Source organism: Pongo abelii, chromosome 8 (assembly GCF_028885655.2).
Source record: "Pongo abelii isolate AG06213 chromosome 8, NHGRI_mPonAbe1-v2.0_pri, whole genome shotgun sequence".
In the NCBI taxonomy this organism is placed as follows: domain Eukaryota; kingdom Metazoa; phylum Chordata; class Mammalia; order Primates; family Hominidae; genus Pongo; species Pongo abelii.
This window is the reverse complement of record NC_071993.2, coordinates 3,513,732-3,533,117: the sequence shown is the minus strand read 5'-3', so window position 1 is coordinate 3,533,117 and position 19,386 is coordinate 3,513,732. Positions and strand designations below refer to the sequence as shown.

Genomic DNA, 19,386 nt, shown 5'->3' with positions numbered 1-19,386 from the left:
CGGAGTTTTGCTCTTTTGCCCAGGTTGGAGTGCAATGGCGCGATCTCGGCTCACTGCAACCTCCGCCTCCCGGGTTCAAGCGATTCTCCTGCCTCAGCCTCCCGAGTAGCTGGGATCACAGGCATGCACCACCAAGCCCGGCTAATTTTGTATTTTTTTTTTTTTTAGCAGATAAGGGGTTTCTCCATGTTGGTCAAGCTGGTCTCGAACTCCTGACCTCAGGTGATCCACCCGCCTCGGCCTCCCAAAGTGCTGGGATTACAGGCATGAGCCACTGTGCCCAGACGATATTTTCATATTTTTTAAAACTTCTAAAAATATATGCACACACATAAACATATCTTGATAATTCCTATGCATTGCGTATCCAGTGCTTACACATAGATGGTGCATTCTCTGGAATTCACCCTGGGTCAGAGCCTTCTCACCTCCCAGCACAAGCCAGTAGCTTAAGCCTCAGTATCCCAGCTTCAGTGCACTGGGCAGGAGATGGGGCTCCCACGACCACTCAGCCATGTGGTTCCTTCAGCTCTCAGCACAGCCAAGTCCAAGCTGCAGGCTCTCCATCCCAAGCCAACTGCAGAGTGACACATGTTCTCTACACATGCTATGACTGAATATGTTGTGTTCTGAAAATATTTGGGAGTTAATTTGTGTTTTGTGCCTAGTGCTTCACGGACCTGTGCTCATTGCATCCTTACAGCCATCTACAAGGGTGTCACCATTATTTGTATTTTATTAGACTTAAGAGAGGTGAAGTGACTTGCTCAAAATAACACGGTTAGCAAATGACTGAACCCAGATCCCACAGGGAGAATGTGGGAAGAAATCAACAAAGCTTATTTAACAGGTATCTGCCAAGGGTTGGAAAAAATAAGATATATTGTTGCTCCACTGAGCAGAACACAGCCCATCAGAGGTTACTGCACCTTCAGCGACATGTGCTTTTTACTGACCCATCAAAACACTGGCGGCGAGAGCACTAAATAAATTGCCTATCATACTTAATCTTTCTAGGATTCAAAGAGGAGTGTAGAGTGAAATGACCTATAAGACCCCTGAGCCTAAAATATAATCTAATGGACTCAGCTTTAAAGCGCTCATTGAGAGGATGGCCAACAACCGGCTGCCACTGTGCAAAGCACGATTCCTCCACCATCCACAGTCCACTCGCACAAACACCCTCAGTGAAACACTTCTTTCTCTCCACCCACTTTTGAGTAGGATGAAATGGCACATTCCATTTTCAAAGTGGGCAGCTTGCACGTATCAGCAGTAGCAGGAATTTGGAAAACGATAACGTGGAACCCACAGTAACTTGCTGGCCAAATTTACTCACCCAGGTGACCCAGGTCGATGAGGGCTTGAGAGCCACGGGGATTTTAAATGCCGCTTCAAAGCCAACCAGGAGCAGCACCAGTGCTGATTCGTGTTTATGATAATGACATTTGAAAGGCTAAAAATTACAAGATTGTATACAGAGATGGACTTAGAAAATAATTGTATCTAATGTCTCATAAACATAAAAGAAAGTTATTTTGTAGTAGATGATTGAAAAGAAAAAATCTCCTTCAAAAAGGAAATAAATAGACTAGTTTCAGACAGAAAAAACTTCAAAGGCAATCAGAAAATTCCATGGAATTTTAAAGAGGGAATCTCACTCAAAGAATTCTCTAAAATTGCCTAAACTTAAAAGCATTATTTTTCTCGAGACATCTAATTTAGATTGCATACCAAACCCTGTAATAAACCTCCTGCAAAGAAATAATAATAGAGCATAGGCATTATATATGTTCACTGTTCACTGGGTGTAAATACAACGATTGACCTTCCATCAACAGACAAGAGGCATAGCTCCATGGCAACAGAGAAACAGAGGTCACAATCATATTTTTCAAGGCAATTTTTGGCCCTCAGCGGGGATTCACTGTTATACTTGGAGGCCATGTCACCTGAGAGTCAATGGGCAACGATCAAATTTCACCTTGAGCAGGTTCTTTTGTTTGCTTTCTAGTCACAAATAGCTTGGCCCTAAGTGGTGGCCCCCATTCTTGTAAGATGCGTTTATTCATCGTGTAATCACCAGTTCCCTGTAGTGGGGGTGTGGATGGAGTGTCAGAGGCTCCTGCTGGTCTTTAGGGTGTCTGGCCTCCATGAATCCTAGAGGTAGTATTTGGAGAGATTTTTAAAAGCTTTGTTTCTGTGACCAGCAAAACCTGGGTTTGACACTGAGGTCAGCCCATTTCAGCCAGTGACTTAACCTGTCTTTTTGCCCCAATAAATTAGGAACAACAGCACTCGATGTTAGAGTTGTTGTGAAGATTAAAGCAGGTGATGATTGGACAACCCCTGGCCCAATACCTGAAACTGTACCAGCACCCAGTGAGCATTGCTATTCCTGTGACTGCTACACATTTACCTTATCTCAGCAGTGAGCCTGTGTCACTTTTTTGGTAAGAGTGAGCAGATGATAGAGACATTTTAAAATATGAAATATAAATATTTAAACAATTTCCCCTTGGCTCATATAGGTTGAAACAGAAATTATTTCATGGGTTGTGAAGTTGAGTGAGACTTATTACTAAGTTTTTATGTAACATAGGAATAAAAATTATTGTTATATCACTGGTGCAGATACATAAAATATACAGATGCATAAATGTTAATATGTGTGTGTATATATATGTATAAATTTAGTCATTTCATAGATCTTGGGTAAATGACATTAACAAGCAAAATACATTGGAGAATTTCATTTGTTCTGAATAATAAATATATTACAAAAACAAAACTGCAGTATCAACAGACAGCACTTTAGCAAGTATGGAGTTTGTAATAAAAGGCTTTTTTGTAGGCTAATGTCAAGACTTTCACAGTAGTTTAACTGAAGAATCTGCAAAATTTAACAGTTATTCCAATCCCTTCTATGTTAAGGATTACCCTTCAATCAATATCTCATTTTCTCTCTAAAATCTATTGAAAAAAGAAAATAAAAAACACAACAGAACCAGGATTGTTCCTCTGGCTAATGGTGTCACACGTAAAATGCTCAATCACAGCATGATTTGAAAAGGCTCAAAGCAGAACTTCTAAATTTGAGCTGCTATTGATTTCCCTGGAAACTGAAGGAAAGAGGCCGATTGCTATTTGACAGTGAAGTTAGAATTTTTATAAAATATTTTCTCTTTTAAAAATCCATAATATATTTCTTTTCTTTTCTTTTTTTTTTGAGAGTTTCGCTCTTGTTGCCCAGGCTGGTGTGTGTGGCGTGATCTCGGCTCACTGCAACCTCCACCTCCCAGGTTCAAGCAATTCTCCTGCTTCAGCCTCCCATGTAGCTGGGATTACAGGTGCCCACCATCATGCCTGGCTAATTTTTGTATTTTTAGTAGACACAGGGTTTCACCATGTTGGCCAGTCTGGTCTCGAACTCCCGACCTCAGGTGATCCACCCGCCTTGGTCTCCCAGAGTGCTTCAATTACAGGCATGAGTCACCGTGCCCAGCCAAAAATCCATAATATATTTCTATAATTGTCTTCTTTACTGTGAATTCTCCAAGTCAAACAACTATGTATATTAAAACAATGATGTATATCATAAAATTTACGTGATTGGTCTTTATTAAACAATCCTTCACTCTCTTCTCCTCTGAACGTGATGAATCTCCCTAAGGAATAAAGTCAGGACATTTTAAGGGTTTGGGCAAATGAATCATTTCATCTTCAATTTCAGAAAACAGGTCTTCATGAAAGCAAAAGGAAATCTGATTTTCCAAGTGATATGACACATCAGGAGAAACACAGGCTTCTAAAGAATATACATACTTAAAAATGGATTATTTACAATTTTTAAGCATAAAACACACATCAGGAGAAACACAGGCTTCTAGAGAATATACACACTTAAAAATGGATTATTCACAATTTTTAAGCATAAAACAAGACACAGTGTGTGCACACACGTGCACTGCTGATTTCTGTTGCTGGAGGCACGGCGCTGTCTTCGGGGCTGTCGTCATTGCTAGCTCGTCAACACCACACTTGTGTTGTAGCCTTCAAGGCCGAACCCTGGTTTCTGACATCACTTGGCAGGGTTGCTATGGGAACAGTGGCTTTGCGTGTCCTGAGGGAACAAAGGGGGATTGCCATTAGCGGACTTCAGAGCGGGCCTGGTGCCCTATTGGTACAGGATTGCAGAACAGCACATTCAACGTTATCGCCAAGGCAAAATTCCATTCATGCTTCACATGTCTTCTTCCAGCAAACACATCTTTGAGTGCATGTTATTGCCACAGCCTTGGGACAGGGGCCAGAACAACAGGGAGACTTTTCAGGGCTGGGCAGGGATCGCCCGTCAAGAGCAAGGGGCAGGGTTTTGAATCGTGTCTTTTGTCTTCTGAATCCCAAATGACAGCTGTTTCCAGGAAATTTCAGTTTCTGTTGTCATTTTTTTTTTTAAATCTTGGGGTATGTGTAAGACTAATTTTAAAGTCCGTGAACAATCAGTCAGATAGCAGTCTGACTTTCCCAACTCCTGCCCAAAACCAAAATTAGCTAAACTCAGGCACCTGGCTAATAGATACAGACCACCTTCGTGAAAAATTAGGGACAATTTGAGAAATCTATTTAATAGATTTAACAATGACTTATTATTTAATAATATTTAATAATGATTAAAGTTACAGCTATTACGCCCAGCAAGTTCTCTCATATAACTATATAACTGTTCACAGATAGAATGTCTTCATTTAGGACATTCCCTTTATTAATTTGACCTTAAAATACTTTGACTTTATTATGAATAAGTCATAAGTATATGATTAATTTAGAGAAAAATTAGCACATAAATATAAGTATCATTCAGATCAAGTAATAGAACATTATTACCATTCCAGAACCCTCTTTCATACCCTTGCAATCATAGCCCTTCAAAAGGTAACCAGGCAAGCCACAGTGGCTCATGCCTGTAACCCTAGCACTTTGGGAGGCCGAGGTAGGAGGATTGCTTGAACTCAGGAGTTCAAGACCAGCCTGGCCAACATGGCAAAAAATCTCTACCAAAAAAAAAAAAGAATAATAAATAAATACAAAAATTATCAGGATGTGGTGGTATGCGCCTATAGTCCCAGCTAGTGGGGAGCCTGAGGTAGGAGAATCACTTGAGCCAGAGAGGCTACAGTGAGCCAAGATCATGCCACTTCACTCCAGCCTGGGCAACAGAGTGAGACCCTGTCTCAAAACAAAATGAAACAGAACAAAACAAAACACTATAGGTAGCCACTATTCTGATGTCTGTCATTATAAACTTATTTTACTGTTTTTTTGTTTATATAAATAGAATTATACGTATCAAAGAGAGTATACTGACTCAGCAATCTGTCTTATGGGTGTGCATCTGTAGTTATTTTTCATTGCTGTCTACGTTCCGTGGTATGACTATAAACACGATATAGCGTAATACTATTCATGGACATTTGAGCTGTTTCCAGCTTGGGGCTATTTATGGAAAAAGCTACTCTAAACATTCTCACCAGTATCTTTTCTCTTGGTACTAGGCACTCTTTTCTCATGGGTACATTCAGAGAAGAGGAATGTTTGTTCACTGGGTAAACCTAAATTCCTTTTAGTAGATACTGCAAATAGTTCCACAAAGTACCCTTCCCAGGTAGATGAGGCTCTGGCCAGAGTTAATGAGAGTTCATCTTTGTCGACACTTTGAATCGTCAGATTTTTTCTTTTTTTTTTTTTTGCTTTTTTTGTGCCATTTTGGCAGGTGTGCTGTCTCATTTTCATTCATTCACTGTCATTTTAATTTGTACTCAGATGATCCTTGGTGCCCACCATTTAGAGCACTTATTTGGAGGATGTGTGTGTAGTGAAGTTTTCAGCCCATTTTGCCTTCAATTGAATGTTCTTTTCCTATTAGTTTGTAGTAGTTCTTCATATATATATTCTATGTGTGAACCTTTGTTGAATATATATACCGTAATTATCTTCTGTACTGTGGTTTGCCTTTTGATTCTCTTAATGGTATATTCTGTAACACAGAGTTCTAGTTTAAAGCACTAGTTTTCAGTCTTTTTTTCTTCTGTGGTAAGTCCTCTGTGTATATGTTTACTGTTTTAGAAACATTTGATTTCTTCAAGGTCTTCTCGGTATTTTTTCATGACTGCTTTTGAAAAGATTTTTGTTGATTTTTCCCATTTCAATCCAAAACACCTGGAATGATTTTTGTTTATTGTGTGAGGTAGGGATCAAAGGCTTTTTAAAAATATGGATATACAATGGAAACAATCCACACTCATAAGAAAGATTGCTTTCCCTCAATGCATAGCAAAGAGTTTTTTTTTTTCCTCTTCTTTCCCCACGAATCATGTGAATAGTAAGCGTGGGTTTTCTTCTGCACTCTATTCTATGACACTGACCTATTTGTCTATTCTCACACCAATCAGCACTATGACATTTTCACTGCTACAGCTTTAACAAGGTTTGAGATCTGAGAGTAAAAGACCTCTAACCTTGTTTTATATTCTCAATTTGTCTTCATTATTTTTGATCCTTTTTGCTTTCATACACATTTTAGGATCAGCTTTTCAATTTGTAAAACAGAAGGGCTGAGATTATGATAGGAGTTACACTGAATTTTTAAATCAATTTAGGAAAATAAACTTAATTACAATATTGATTCTTAGAATCCTTCAATAATGTATGCTGTTTATTTTCTTAAGACTTCTTGAATATCTCTCAGTAATGTTTACAGTTTTCTGTGTAAAAGACTCTTGCACACATTACTTTTATTCCTAGAAATTTTATTTTATCTGCTACTGTAAAAGTTTTCACTTTAAATAAAATTTTTAAACAGTTCATTAAAGTATATGGAAACACACTTGATTTCTCACATTAGCCTTTCATCGGTAATGCTGTTAAACTCACTGACTTATTCTAATAGTTGATCTGTATATCCGAATACATTTTCTATCTACACAATCATGCTGACAATGCAAAATGACACTTTTACTTTGTCTTTCCAATTTTCATGACTTTTCCTTTGTTTGCCTTATTGCAGTGAAGAGAACATCCCGTGTACTATCGTGTAGAAGTTGTAGTAGACGCTGTGGTCTTTCCAACAACAAACAAAGTAAGCTTTCGAAGTTTTATTATCAAGTATGATAACCTCTGTAGGGTTTTCTCGAGATACCCTTTATTAGATAAATGAAACCTCTCTCTGTAGTTTGCTACCAATTTTATTTTGAATGGGTGTTGAAAATATCAAGTGCTCATTTTGTGTCTACCGAGATGCTCCTGTGAGTTTTAATGGTAATATAATAAATCACATTGTTTGAATTTTAAATCTTAGCATACATTTATAGAATAAACCCAACTTGGTTGTAATGTGTAATTCTTTTTATATGCCACAGATTTGGTTTGTTAATATTTTGTCTAGGAGTTTTGTACCTCTGCTGATGAGAATAATCTGCCTATAATTTTCCTATCTTACAATGTCTTTGTGAAGTTTTGTTATTAAGATTGCACTGGCCTCATGCAGAGTCTGAAGCGTTCCTGCCTTTGCCATTTTCTGGTTGAGCTCATGGACAGTTAGTGTCAGCTCTCCCTGCAGTGTTTTTAGTGATTGAATGATTCAGTCCTCTGGACTTGACTTTTCTTATTGAGAACGTTTCAAATTACAAGTTCAATTCTATCCATAAAAATGGAGTTATAAAGATTTTGTACTTCTTGTTTTAGTTCTGGAAAGTGGTATTTTTCAAGGAATCTGCTCATGCCATCTAACATTTCAAATTGATTTGCAAAACATCGGTCATGATACTCTCTGCTTCTTAACCCAAAGAACCTGCAAAAATGTTCTTTTACCTGGTAAAAGGAGCTTGGCAGAGATGACTAAATCGAGGATCCAGTCACGCTAATATCTCACAAGCAAGTATCTCTGTTCCAACCCTCTTCTCTGAGCTTGAGACCCTCAACACCCCAGCACAGTGCTGCTAACCAAGTGTCTTACAATCTTAGATGTTCCACAGGGAGGAACCAAACCTTTGAGCCTCTACGCATCTCCCTCTCCTTCCTTTCCTGGATTCCTCTATCTCAATCAGATAATCATCTACTCAGGTCCTTAACCCACACCTGGGTTCATTTTAGTTATCTATTTAACATTTACTGGCTTCACATTATTCCTGCAGAAAAAAGAAGAAAAAAGTGAATTTCTTGCCCAGATCTGCAAAAACTTCTAAGATCTGACCTGTAGCCACCCACACCTGGAAGCTCCAGCCTTGCCTCTCCCCAGTTCACCCAGTAAGCGCTGGACACGGGGCTGAGTTGGGACTTTGATGCTTACTCTGCCTGGAAACCTCCTTTCTCTCTCCCCACTTCTGAGGCTGTCCTCAGGTGCTGTTTTACCTGAAACCCTCCAGGCTGTTCTCTCTGGAAATGCCTCTCTCTTCTGCCCTTTACCTTCCATCTGAATGGGAGGATGTCTTCTTCCTAACACTCAGGACAGGTCTTCATAGCATTTATCCTGCTTTGTCATCTGCATGCCCCACAGGGCTGAGAGCTCCAAGGAGCTGTGAATCACACCTCCAACTCCCCCCAGGGTATGGGAATGGAGTTCAGAATGCTCTTCCCAAAGGTGAGATACAACATGAAGAGTGGTTATTTCTGAGTTATGGGATGAAGAGTAATTTTTTTGTTTTCTTTATTAGACATTACTAAATGAACCCGCTTGGTGTTAACCACGTGGCTTTTATAATCGGAAAAACAAAACAAAACTGACAGTAAAAATATGTAGAAGAAGCATTTATTATGTAAAATTTATCATTAAAAATTTGTTGATTTTAAATGATGGTGCTTAGAGGGTATTAACTTTGTCTTCAAATTGGAAAGCCTCAGCTGTCCAGGATAATGATTTGCCCAAACACTCCTTTTAATTCAAGTTTTACTGTCTGTATTTTGTAACAATAAGATTATTGCTTCTACACCCTACACATGTGCAGAGAGATGAAGGGAGGGTAACTTCTTTTCTAATCTTGGGTCCAAGTCAAGGGATTTTATTTCTAATGCTTGGTCTTTACAATTTTTCTTTCTTCTCATTTCTCCTTGATTTTCCAAAAGGGAAAAGGGGGAACTTTTGGGTTTTGTTTTCAGTATTATTCCCCAAAGACTTCAAATTAATTTACAGGACTCTGGGTTGAGTGCAGTTGCCTTTCTGGCCTGAGGGTGTAAAATTTTTCTTAGGCAAATTCCCTGCTGACTTCCCAAAATAACAGAGAGTAAATGTGGTCCCACATGTTTTGAGTCTAAACAGATGTATGTATGTGGATTTGTAAGTGAGTCACATCTATACTGTTATTTTACTCTAGAGTAATTGGGCCAGGCACTGTGGCTCACGGCTGTAATCCCAGCATTTTAGGAGGCCAAGGTGGGAGGATCACCTGAGGTCAGGAGGTTGAGATCAGCCTGGCCAACATGGTGAAATCCCTTCTCTACTAAAAATACAAAAATTAGCCTGGTGTGGTGGCACGCACCTATAGTCCCAGCTCCTTTAGGAGGTGGAGGCAGGATAATTGCTTGAACTGGGGTAATGGAGGTTGCAGTGAGCTGAGATCGTGCTACTGCACTCCAGCCTGGGTGACAGAGCAAGACTCCATCTCAAAAAATAAATAAATAGTACAAATAAATAAGTAGAGTAATCGGCAGAGTATTAAGGAGTCATTCTCCTGCCAGCCATGCTGAATGCACACACCCTGATGGCAGTGAACAGCGTCCACTGGATGTGAGCTTAGTGCGGAGGACCAGCACGCCTTTGCTAGTGTCCTCAAAGGGAAGGCCCCTGAGGCTCGGAAAGCTGATGCCCTGCCTAGGGTCTCAGGCTTATGCCGCCTGGAAGTCTCTGCTCTCCTTTGTCTTGCGACCACCATGGTGCAGGTTCTCTCTGCATCTTTCCCATCCTCCCCACCTTCCCCCTACAGTTGCCCTCAAGCTTCAGTTCCTAAAGTAGAAAAGAAATAAAAATAAAGCGAAACCAGTACGATGACTCACTGGTGAGCCAAGTATAATTTTCCTTTAATACCGCACAGCATATAAGGCTAATTTTGAGACAGCTCACTTTCCCCCATGGAGTAGCCAAAGTCACTTTCTTGAGGAAACACAGCTGCTTCTAAAGAGAGTAAGAAATGACTTTCTCTGTGGTGATCGCCCGTTTGGAATGTCCCAAGGCTACATTCAGTGCCCCCTTCGCCACTTCCTCCACCTGGGAGCACCGCAGGAGTTGGAATCCCAAGTGTGGTTCATCCACAGCCTCTTTCTCACGGCCTGAAACATGCTTTTACTGGAAAACACTCTGACACATCCCGAAGCTAAATGCTTCTTAGAATACACTGTGATGTAACACTGTGATGGAAATCATCCCGTAAAAGCCGAGTGAGGGCAAGCATTCCCCAGTCAGGCAGTGTGAGGCTTGCCCGACGTTCACGCACTTCTAACAAGAAAGGAGGTAGCTCACACTCAACGCTGTTACTTAAGTAAGGTTAATAGAACAGCAGACAGGAAAAAGCACAAGAACTTAGGAAGACACAGAGCCATGGGCTCCCCACCAAACACCTTCGGTGATTGCAATACAGAAGACAGCACGTGGAATCTGCCCTTGACTCCTTGAAAATACGATGTGACCAAGTTTTCAGTGTTAACAGGAACCGAGACAAAAACATTCACGTATTTTGTTATCATCTGTGCTCTGGGACATGAGTTACGTTCTTGAAAATTCTGAGTTTGGGCAACATTATTTTATGAGGCATAGAATTCACAATAAAGCCTTATATAATTATTTGTTCTGTGATGGAAATGTTCAAAGAAATAATCTCTTCCTGGGTACAAAAGTGGACATTAGGATAGACCAGAAAGATTAGTCCTCTTTATATACAAAAACGGGTTTGGAGAGAGGATTGTCAAAGAGGTGGAGAGGCAGCCTCAGAGAGAGAGAGAGAGAGAGAGAGAACAACCTCAGATGAGTCATTCAACTCTGCTAAACTTCAACTTACCCAAATGAAAATGAAGATAATGATACCTGTTCTTATAAGGTCAAGCAGGTATCACTGTTATGACAGCAAATGAGATGCTTCATCTGAAAGTGCTAACCAACCTTGAGACAGTATTTAATCCCACTGAAGACACCTCTGTTCATGAGCTTTGGTGCAGAAACTAGTTTTCAGAAACAAATCAGTTTAAAAAAAGTACTTAAAATTTATTTATATAGAGTTTGTTTGCATTACATTCCTAGAAACAATGTTTGGTTTTGAAAAGAGCATAGATACACTATGTTTGGCTGTAATGTGATAATTGTGTTTCCAAGAAAGCTTATACTGTTAGAGATTATTTTATAAACTATTGATTCAGTGGGAAAAGTTTGGGAACGAAAGTTGGATGGTTTCAGATTTACAACCGAAACGTTATTTTGCAGATAGGCATTTTAGTAAGTAGGTGGGTCAGTCATCACAGATGTATAAAGGTAAGCCTACACATCATGGAGTGATTCTTTCATTCGAATGCACTGATGCTTCTCACACAGAGTGGCCTTTCCCTCCACTCTCCACCAGCACCATCATTTTCCAGGCATCTCACGCATTCTAGATAATATTCTCACTCACTGTTACAATGTTGAATGCACAGAGCTACTCAAAGTGTCTGTATTGCCTGGACAATAACCCTGGGTAACAACCAATTACTGGCTTCTCGGGCAAATTCTGTTCCCAGAATAATCCACCTCTTTTTAGCCATTTAAAATAATATAACCTCTTGCTATAGAATTAATGTCTGTATTGACTTTCATTTCAATTTTTAAAACAAATTAAACTTCCCAAAACCCATTTCCAGGTTAGACTGAATAGCAACAATGGTGATGATAATAATAGTAATAAAATGGCTCTTACTTATTGAGTGCTTACTCTAACGCTTCAGTAGCGTTTCAGTGTCACTGGTGAAGGTCATTTGGTGTTGCAGTATTTTACAGTGAACGAGCGCATCAGACAACCGCTTCTCCGTGGTTCAGCTGCAACCTATATTCCCCGGGCTACTAAATTGTAGCCACAAACCAGGAATCCAAATAATAACAAGAACACCCCTAATCTCTGAGTGTTTAACCTAGGTGAAACTCGCTAAATGCTTTGTATATAGATTATCTTATTCAACCTGAACAACAAAAGCTAACAGATAGGTACAGTTATGCTCATTTTATAGGTTAAAAACACTAAGCTTCAGAAAGTTGAGTATCTTCTGTAGAATATTAAGCTAGGATTGTATCAAATCATGATTTTAACCTAGGTACGGGCAACTTCAAGGTTTGAACTTTAAATCATGGCTTCATTGGAGGGGAACAAAAGAATTATTATAAATAATTTTATGTGTCTCAACAGAGCAGAATGTTTAAATTTCTATTAAACATATACTACCTTACAAAATGAGGTATAAATTATAAAACAAACAACTTCATTAGAGCCACACTCAGTTTTCCCATATCCTAAGCCATCATCTGCTTCCATGGAACATCTGTGAATTGGCAGAGCTGGACTAGCTGCCTGAACTCAACACAAGCTACAGACTTAAGTTTATAAAGAACTTGCATATATATTTATACACACACACACATATATGTATATCTACACACACACACACACACACACACATATACACATACACATATATTCAGAGGGAAAGTTAGGGCAGCAGGAACACTGTCCAGACAGATTTGGGGTCATGGAAAGAAAACTGTTTTCTGGCCCCTTGATTTTTAATATGTGTCTTTTTTTTAACTTGTATTTTAGGTTCAAGGGTACATGTGCACATTGGTCATATAGGTAAATTGCATGTCAGAGTGGTGTGACATATAGATTATTTCGTCACCCAGGTAATCAGTACCCAATCAGTAGTTTTCTCTACTCTCCTTCCTCCCACCTCCACTCTCAAGTGGACTCTGATGTCTGTTGTTTCCTTCCCTGAGTCTCTGTGTACTCAATGTCCAGCTCCCACTTATAATTGAGAGCATGTGATATTCGGTTTTCTGTTCCTGTGTTAGTTTGCTTAGGATGACGGCCTCCAGCTCCACCCATGTCGCTGCAAAGGACATGATCTTGTTTTTTTTTTTTCTTTATGACTGCATAGTATTCCATGGTGTATATGAAACATTTAACCTTTGCCTGGATTCAAAAAGACTTCTGAATATACTAAAGCCTTCCCCAACCCCTCGCCAACCATACCTCCTCAATTCAGAATAGAGACATAAAGCTCTTCTGTCTGCAGTTGCCAGGAGAAAATAGTTTATGATCTAAAACCAGTGTTGAAGTTGTCTGTATCTAATAACACCGTGGAGCAAATAAATTCATTTGCTTAATTAGGGGTACCTATGGTAACTTATTTATCTTCATCAAAGGTTCACTGGAAAACTACACTGCTTAAAAGTTGATCATGATGGAGATTATTTTGATATATGTTAACGCCTCCATGAGCAAATGCTATGAGTAGTTTTCAGATGTTCCAGATTAAATCATCACAGCCATACTCCTGTAACAGTATTTATGGATCATAAACTATATGATTTATCTACAGTATCACGTATCTATATGATACTTGATTTATCACAGTAGTAATTTCTTTACATATAAGATCTCATTTGGATCTCACAACACCTTTAAATATATAGGCACTAATACCATTCTTAATTAATTGATGAAGCATTTGAGGCTTGTATAGGTAACTTGCCTTGAAATAAAAAACTACATTCTTAACCAACTGGTTAAACTTCACCATTCAATTTTTACGGCCAATAACGTAGAACTTAGGGCTTAAATGAGCCAATTATTTGCAATTATTTGCATGAGGGTTATGGTGATCAACACCTACCTTCTGTTTCACAGTGGGTAAGTCTATGCAAACCTGTCCCCGAAGTCCAAGGAGGCTCAGAGGCCAAAGAAAGAGGCTGGCAAATCCAGTCTCTTAAAAAGAAACTTTTAACAGTGTCTTACAAACATAAGCCACGTCTGTGTCTTAGGGGGCTAGACAAGAGAATGGATCCCCGCCATTAGCTCCAGACCTGGAACTCATGTACCAGGGAAAGGGTGGTTCAGAAGAGATGTGCAGGACAACCGAAGTATGATAACATCACAGTTGTTTGACCTACAGGCAGGATTTACGCTAAGTGCCCGCTCTAACACAAGGAACAATCAATAAACTGGAAATCTTGGAGGCCTTCCTGGAACTGGGGTTCATCAAAGCCAACAAGGGAGATTAGCTTCCAAGATAGAGTCTCTTGGCCTTAGTGGTGCTGCCTGCAGCATTCTAGCACCCACCTCCACATAAAAGCGAGAGGTGGTTCCCATTCATATTGGGGTCTTGGAAGGATCCATACATTTCATGCAAGGATGCCAGTCACGGCCAGCTGATACACTTATACATTACTGAGACCATAACTTTACAGTTTTTGTTCTTTCAATGTATCTCAAGGCCTGATTCTGAGAAATAATACTGCTGGGGAATTGTACAAATGATATGCATTTCATTCTTCTGTTCTTCACTGCATAAAAGAAACAAACTGTGAACTCAGACTTTATCTGTCTGACCCCAGATGGAGGAGCTTGTACTGACTTGTCATTAGTGTTGGGCTCTTGACTTACATGGAGGGATGCATTTCAACATGCCACAGAAAGTTTTCCCGGGACGGGCAATCAGAGGAGGTTTGTCATCCTCTGCTCATCACCCAGTATCTTCCTTAGTAATAATACTCAAGAGGAAATTTTGTCTGAATACTTCAGAGCTGGTGGTGGGGATTGGGGGAGGTAAAAACAACAGAAAAGAAAGTTTCATTCCAAAATTTAACCTGTATTTTTCAATGTTTTCTTCCTTTTTTTTGATACATAATAATGGTACCTATTTATGGGGAACCTATGATATTTCGATACATACGTACAATGTGTAATGGTCAAATAGAGTAATTAGGATATCCATCACTGCAAACATTTGTCATTTTTTGTCATTATTTTTCAATGTTTTCTTCCATTTTACTGATACAAAACAATGGTACATATTTATGGGGAACCTGTGATATTTCCATACACACATACAATGTGTAATGGTAAACTAGGGTAAGTAGGATATCCATCACTGCAAACATTTGTCATTTCTTTGTGTTGAGAGCACTTCTGTATTAGTCTGTTTTCATGCTGCTGATAAAGACATACCTGAGACTAGGTAATTCATAAAGAGAAAGAGGTTTAATGGACTCACAGTTCCACATGGTTGAGGAGGCCTCACAATCATGGTGGAAGGTGAAAGGCATGTCTTACATGGTGGCAGACAAGAGAGAATTGAAAACCAAGTGAAAAGGGTTTTCCCTTATAAAGCCATCAGATCTCACGAGACTTGTTCACTACCACGAGAACAGTATGGGGGAAACCACTTGCATGATTCAATTATCTCCCACTGGGTCCCTCCCACAACACATTGAAGTTATGGAAGCTATAATTCCAGATGAGATTTGGGTAGGGACACAGCCAAACCATATCAACTTCAAATCTCTTCTAGCTATTTTGAAATATACAATAAATTATTGCTAACTATAGTCATCCTATTGTGTCATCAAACACTAGAACCTATTTCTTCATCTAACTGTATGCACCCATTAACCAACCTCTCCTTATCTCTCCACCCTTCCCAGCCTTCAGTTACCATCATCTATGCTCTGCCTTCATTAGGTCAACTTCTTTAGAGTCTACATATGAGTGAGAACATGCATGACCTGTCTTTCTGAGCCTGGCTTATTTCACTTAGCATAGGCCCTTCAGTTCCATCCTCACTACCGCAAATGACAAGATTCCCTTCTTTTTTATGGCTGAATAATATTCTACTGTGTATATGCACCACATTTTCTTTATCCATTCATCTGTTGATGGACACTTAGGTTGATTCCATGTCTTGGCTGTTGCGAATAGTGCTATGATAAAATAAATATTTCTCAAAAGGAGACATACACATGGCAAATACAAATATATTTAAAATGTTCAACATCACTAATCATCAAATACAAATCAAAACTAAAATGAGATATCATCTCACCCAAGTTAAAACAGCTATTATCAAAAGGACAAAAAAAATCAATGCTGGCAAAGATGCCAAGAAAAGAAAACTCTTGTACACTGTTGATAGAAATGTAAGCTATAACAGCCACTGTGAAAAACAGTATGAAGGTTCCTCAAGAAACTAAAAGTAGAACTCTGATGCAGCAATCCCCCTTCTGAGTATGCACCCCAAGGAAAGGAAAGCAGTGTGCCAAAGAGACACCTGCACCCTGTGTTTATTGCAGCACTGATCACAATCGCCAAGATGTGGAATTAACATGTACTTTTGTGAAAAATTGAATTATTTAAATGCTTCATTTTTCCTTTTCTTCTAGCCTCGTGCCAGCAACTTAAATTCATCAGTGATGGAGAATACCTGGCATTGACTTCTGCATGAGTGCCCTTTTAGTTGCTTTGTATTCTTCTGCCTTGATTTCTTTTCTGTTTTTCTACATAAATGTTGCCTGCAGAGTTCCCTGATTGACTCAAAGTACATCTTCTATATTGCTTCAAGTAGTGCTGGTCATGAACACAATTCAGTCTTAGTCAGCTATTGGAACTGAGTGACTGCAAAGTTCTGATGCCTCTTCTCGCAGCCCAGGGCAGATGGACGTGCTATGTGGGGCCCGTACAAAACAGAATCATGGAGCTGATGGGGCAAGGAGTCAACCTCCCTCCTAGGGCCTGCAGCTTCCACCAGGGCAGAGAGCAAGTTTCTCTCAGCTTCTGCTCTCAGGTGGTGATCTGGCAGGGAGAACAGCTTGGCAGTAGGTGCAGGCATTGGATGGGGACCTCCTGGCTCCTCCCTCAGCTCTGCCAGCACCAGCCATAAGGCACTCAGATCATGCAACTTCCCTGTGTCTCCGTCTCTGCATCTTTAAAATGGGGCTAATAAGAACACTTTTCTCATAGACTTATAAAGAGAATTAATAAGAAAAATGATAAAATAATGCTTGGCTCATAATGTGCACTCCATGAACATCAGCTGTTACCACTTAAGAAGGGTGCATACCCTCCAGCCTCATCCATGCCAGTTCCCGTTTTCTCACCCTGGGCTGGCGACACCCATCTTAAGTCACAATTGGGAATACAAGCAAGTCACGCTGAAATCTGCCAGAGTAAAGGTCCATCTTCACAGAACAAGCCTGTTTACACTTGAACCCACAGTTTTTCGGTCATATCCAGACTTCAAGGAGGGAAGAGGGCTCCACCGCAGGCTTCCTGTAGCAAGCATGGGGGCCATGTCTGAGTCCCCTGTGGCGTTCTGTCACCATAGACTGTGACTTTCAAACAACACAGTCACTTCTTACAGTGCTAGAGGTCAGAAGTCCCAGATCAAGGTGCTGGCAGATCTGGTATCTGGTGAGTATCTGCTTCCTGGGTCATAGATGGCGGCTTCTCGCTGTGTCCTCCTCACGTGGTGGAAGGAGTGAGGAAGGAGTGAGGGAGCTCTCCAGGATCTCTTTCAAAAGGGCGCGAATCCCATTCATGGGGGGTCCACCTTTATGAGTTCATCATATCCTAAAGCCCCCACCTCCTAACACCATCACCTTGGGGGTGAGAATTTCAGCATGTGAATTAGGGGGAGACTCAAACATTTACACCATAAACAGGCAAAGAGCCTGCAGCTGCTAGTGAGGCCGCGGCATCTCCCTCCTGACCAATCTCCTCTTCTGCAAATTGCAGCTGCTGGGATAGGACCCAGGAGGTTCCAGAGGATCAGGAGGTCCACCTGGGAGAAGAGCTGATCGGTTAGCAGGAGAGCTGGAAAAGCAACAGACACCTCCTTAGTCCCTTCCCTGGGGCCCGGCTCCAGTCTGAGCTGTCAGGCCACAGCAAAGGCATCACTTCAGGACAGCAAAGCCCCTGTCTCCCTCCCTTCCAGCTCCTCAGACTTCACCCTGGTAACACGTTTGTTTAAAAAATATATTTTTCCCCCTCGCAAAGAATCTAGGATACACAGGGTCAGCCCAGCAGTTTAGGTATCCCAAAGAAACTGCTCTCGGAGCTAAAATAAGAAACAGTGCCTGTCTATAGCGCAAATAAAGAGTTGGAACAAGATAAAAGGGAGTGATCTTTCACCTGCCAATCTCCAGGTGGATCTCAGGAATCCTGTGTGATGTGTGACGTCACCTGGGAAAGCCCCGCTGTTGCCATGGAGACGCACTTTCCGGGCCTCGGGAAGCTGCCCCACCTGTCTGCCACCTTCTTCCAGACTGGCCATGGCAGGCTGGCTCCGATCTGGGTCCCAGACAGAGGGAAATTTGTTTGCCTTTTTTTTTCTTTTCTTTTCTTCTTTTTTTTCTTTTCTTTTCTTTGTAAACTGCAGTGACCGTGTGTGTGTTTGTGTGTGTGTGTGTGTGTGTGTGTGTATGCATATATATAAAGAAAGAGAGAGAAAAAAAAACAGAGTGCCCCACGATGCAAGGTGCCCACCTGGACAAATACACTGTGGGCAGAAAATAAACCCTTATGAGGTTCTGGAGTGGCAGCAGCAACAGCCTCCTGCCCTCATGGCTGGCTGGAGCCTCCTCCTTGCAGGTGGGGTAGGGTTGAAACATCAGAAATGCCGAGAAATGTCTCCGCGCATCCTGATTACAGAGACACTTGTGATCCATGATTTCTGCTGCTCCACTGCTGAAAAAAATAAAAAGGCCCCGAGTACCTCATCCGTTGTGGTTTCTCTCCCATTTAACTAAGTAAAATTGGAAACTTTTTAAAAAGAAAGCACAATCATGTAATTAGTGCAGGCTTTCTTTTCTGGTTTTTTGAAAAGAGGCATTTTCACACACCTTAGTCCATCTTAAACCCTTTCAACGTTCTGCATGCTCTTCCTAATTCCAGAGAGACAGAATTTTTATTTCCTTCGATCGCAGGGATACCTACAATGGAATTTACGTCTCAATTAACAGTTTGACCAAGGGTTTACAAGTGGTTGAATGGAGTAAAAATGAAGAATTCCAAGAAACGCAGAGAGAGAAAGTAGATCGCCCAGAGACACCTGCTCTATGCAAATAATGGACTCCTTCCCTTTATCTTAAGGGGTCTTACGCTACCTGTTTCTACGTCCTTTGCTGGTTCCCGTGACAGAAATACACACATTTCAGACAAGATTAAAATACAAAATCCCAACCATAGCCTCATCTTTGCACACACACTCTCTCATTTCCTGTTGGTACCAGTACTTTTCTATTTCGGTCCTGGGTATGGCTCACTAACCCACAGCAGCTTCCTCATTTGCACTTGACGTCTTCCCAAACAGCATTTAAGGGACGGA

At 40.6% G+C, this 19,386-nt stretch overlaps 1 long non-coding RNA gene across 1 annotated transcript; it reads left to right on the top strand.

Annotated features, from left to right (window-relative positions):
• The first annotated feature begins 1,872 nt into the window (after positions 1-1,872).
• On the top strand, positions 1,873-18,171 carry LOC129048145 (uncharacterized). Its single transcript, XR_008510244.1, has 5 exons — positions 1,873-1,993; positions 2,287-2,453; positions 7,067-7,138; positions 16,445-17,471; positions 17,796-18,171. It is a non-coding gene; the product is annotated as an uncharacterized LOC129048145 (long non-coding RNA).
• Positions 18,172-19,386: the final 1,215 nt, after the last annotated feature.